Source organism: Mirounga leonina, unplaced genomic scaffold (assembly GCF_011800145.1).
Source record: "Mirounga leonina isolate KUSES-001 unplaced genomic scaffold, KU_Mleo_1.0 Mir_153, whole genome shotgun sequence".
Taxonomy (NCBI): Eukaryota; Metazoa; Chordata; class Mammalia; order Carnivora; family Phocidae; genus Mirounga; species Mirounga leonina.
This window is the reverse complement of record NW_023270387.1, coordinates 5,857,927-5,861,778: the sequence shown is the minus strand read 5'-3', so window position 1 is coordinate 5,861,778 and position 3,852 is coordinate 5,857,927.

Here is a 3,852-nt window from a genome sequence, read left to right as displayed (position 1 = left end):
AGCCAAGAGGTTCTAGCCCACCACAACTGTTGTGTTGCTAACTGCTGCCAAGAGTCATGAATCCATGTTTATCTATGCACACATTTGTTCATTCACTCATCTAATTTTCTGTGGGTGCCTATGGTGTGCTGGACATTGTTAAGCCTCAAGAATACAAAAATGAGTAAGAAATTGTCCTTGCCTTAAGGAATTTATAATCTAGTATAATATTCTCTAAAGTTAGCTTCCTGAGAATCACATTGGGAGTGTTTTTTAAAATGGTACTTTCTCAGCTTTACCCAAAAATATTCTGATTCTACAAATATGAAACAGAGACCCAGCAATTCTGATGCAATCAGCCGGATCAACTGGTATGCAGATTGCCTTTTGGGAACCTCTGGTCTAACAGATTATAATTAATCATAACAATTGGAGCTGATTATAATTTATTATATAATTTGAATCCGTTCCAGTTTAATGCCATAAAATTACACCATAATAAAGCTATGAAAGATTAACACATCAAAGGAAAATAGTAATGAATAAAGTCTCCATATGTCCTTGATTCACATTTGAGCCATAGATAATACCAATAAGCCTAACAAAGCCATCTCCACTCACCAAAGTCACCAATAAAAATTACAGTGGCTTTCACACATAAGGAATTCTGCTAAAGAGGTCTACCGGTAAAAATAGCTCAAAACTCAGACTATTCATTAGTCGGAGAGAAACTAAACTTCTATCACTATTTCCACTTGAGGAATGGAACTTCCAGATTGTTCTTTTTGGTTGATCATAGGCCAGCAGGTGGCAGTCTAGGATCATACGCTAGCTTTCCCTTGGGGTTAGATGGAATTGAGCCTGGGTTTTTATAGCCACCAACTAGTTGGTTTTCTGGTCAGTTTATCTGCCTTCCCTGCTTTAAGAATGTGGTTTACAATTAGTACTCCTCAAACTCTTTGCAACATTTTTGAATTCTTTCTTCCATCACATTTTTTTAATTAAAAGTAATTGCTAACATTTATTAAGCATGTAGTAAGTAAGCATTGCTAGATTCATTACATACATTATCTCTAAACTTTATACAACCCATTTTTCAGATGAGAAAACTTGAAGCAAGGAAAGATTAAATGATACGCCCAGGTGTCACATCCCAGTTTGTGGCACTGCAAGACACTGATAATTTCCATCTATTTTTATCACTGAACACCCTCCATCTATCCCATTCTAGGAAAAATTAAGATCTTTGAAAATAGCAGTTTATTTTCAACTGGGGTCAATTTTATTATTTCTAAGATGAGACTGAGTTTGGTTACTTAAGATCATCTTAAATGTAATTGTCCACTACCTATGTTCTATTTCCATATATTTCTACATCTTGCATAGATTAAATAAGCAATCTTTATCAGCAGATTGCCAGTTTAGCTCTGACATGCAAAAAGCTTGGATGTTTTCACTCCCATTCTTACAACAAAAAAAAAGCTGGACCAAGTGAAAATCAATCACTTTTCTTGGACCCATCAGAAAACTGAGTTTGCAGGGCAAACTGCCACCATGAAATCTGGAGAAACAAGCAAACCCAGAGAATCACAGCCAAGATTTGCCTACCAGGAGCTGCGGGAGCCATACACTAATAGGAACACTTAGGTCACAATTTGATGAATTGCCGGAGGCCGAATACAGACTAGCATGAATGGGAGCCACAGTCTGGAGGTTGGGGAGTAGGAAGATGGTGGACCCCACCAGGATTCCGGAAAAAAAAAAAAATGCCCTTGTGCCTCTTGCCATGGTGTGGGGAAGAGTAATTACCAGCAAAAACCAGAAGCTCCCAGAGGCTGGAGTAATGCTGGTGACATGCAGCACCACAGGATCAACTTCAACAAACATCGTACAGGTTACTTTGGAAAAGTTGGTGTTCTTCATCAATGAGGAAGCAGAGCTTCTGCCCAATTGTCAATCTTAATAAACTGTGGACCTTGGTCAGTGAGCAGACACTGGTAAATGCTGCTAAAAATAAGACTGGAGCTGTTTCTTCACTGACATGGTGTGATCAGGCTACTATAAAGTTTTGGGGAAAGGAAAGTTCCCAAGACAGTCTGTCACTGCGAAGGCCAAATTCTTCAGTAGAAGAGCTGCGGAGAAGATTAAGGTACTGTGTCCTGGTACCCTGAAGCCCTGTGGAGGGAGGGTCTTTAAATGCTAACACGTGGGCGCCTGGGTGGCTCAGTTGGTTAAGCGACTGCCTTCAGCTCAGGTCATGATCCCGGGGTCCTGGGATCGAGCCCCGCATCGGGTTCCCCTGCTTCTCCCTCTCCCACTCCCCCTACTTGTGTGCCCTCTCTCGCTGTCTCTCTCTCTGTCAAATAAATAAATAAAAATCTTTAAAAAAAAATAAAATAAATAAAATAAAATAAATGCTAACATGTGTGTTTCAAAAAATAAATAAATAAAATGTTGAAATGAAAAATAAAATATATAAATAACTATTTAAACTCAATGATAAGAAAATATTCCAATTTTTTAAATAGGCAAAAGATCTGCATAGACATCTCATAAAAGTAGACATACGGATGTCAAAAAAAAGATATGAAAAGATGTCCATCATCATTTATTATTAAGGAACTACAAATTAAAACAACAGTGAGGGACCTGGGTGGCTCAGTCAGTTAAGCGTCTGCCTTCGGTTCAGGTCATGGTCCCAGGGTCCTGGGATCGAGCCCTGCATCGGGCTCCCTGCTTAGGGGAGAGCCTGCTTCTCCCTCCCCCTCTGTCTGCTGCTCTGCCTACTTGTATTCTCTATCTCTCTGTCAAATAAATAAATACAATCTTTAAAAAAAAAAAAAACCAACACTCAGATACCATGACGCACCTATGAAAATGGCTAAAACCTAAAAATCTGAAAATACTAACTGTTGGGGTGGATGCAGAGCAGCAGGGGCTCCTGCTCATTGATGGTGGGAGTGCAAAATGGTACAACCACTTTGGAAGTTTCCAATGAAACTAAACATAGTCTTATCATATAATCTAGCAATTGTGGTTCTAGGTATTTACCTAGCTGACTTGAGAAGTTATGTCCACACTTAAGCCCCCACACAAATATTTATAGTAGTCTTTTTCATAGTAACCCAAAACTGGAAGCAATCAAGATTGTTTCACTAAGTGAACAAATAAGCAAACTGTGGCACATCCACACAATGGGAAACTACTCAAGAGTAAAAAGAAATGAGCTATCAAACTACAAGACATGGGTGAATCTTAAATGCATATAGCTAAGTGAAAGGAGGTAGTCTGAAAAAGCCACATACTATATAATCCCAACTATATTTCATTCTGGAAAAGGCAAAACTATAGAAACAGTTAATAGGTCAGTGGTTGCCCAAGGCTGGGGATGGGAGTAGGAGAAGAGTTGAGTAGATAAAGCACAGGAGATTTTTTTTTAGTGTGATAATCATTTTCCTGTATGGTACTATAATGGTGAATACAGAACATAAAGCATTTGTCAAAACCCATAGAACTTTACAGGACAAAGAATAAACCTCACAAGAGTGTAAATTTTTAAAAAAGCATTTGGGAGGCAGAAGGATCCCAGATAGAATGCAGAATGTGACAAAAGAATCTACATGTATCACAAATGTATGAAACAGTCTCCTTGAAGCGGGTAGGAGGAAAAGATGCTGACCAGAATAACTTTGGAAAAGGGTGGAGTTTGTGAAACCAAAAGCAACCGGAACTATACATAAATACTGTTCTCTAGATGGGTACAGGTTAATTCTGAAACCACTAGACATGTATACTGGAATTGTAAAATTAAGGAAATGGATACTGAATGGTCGGTTGCAGTGGTAAGTTAGAGATAAGCAAGAGGAGGAAGCT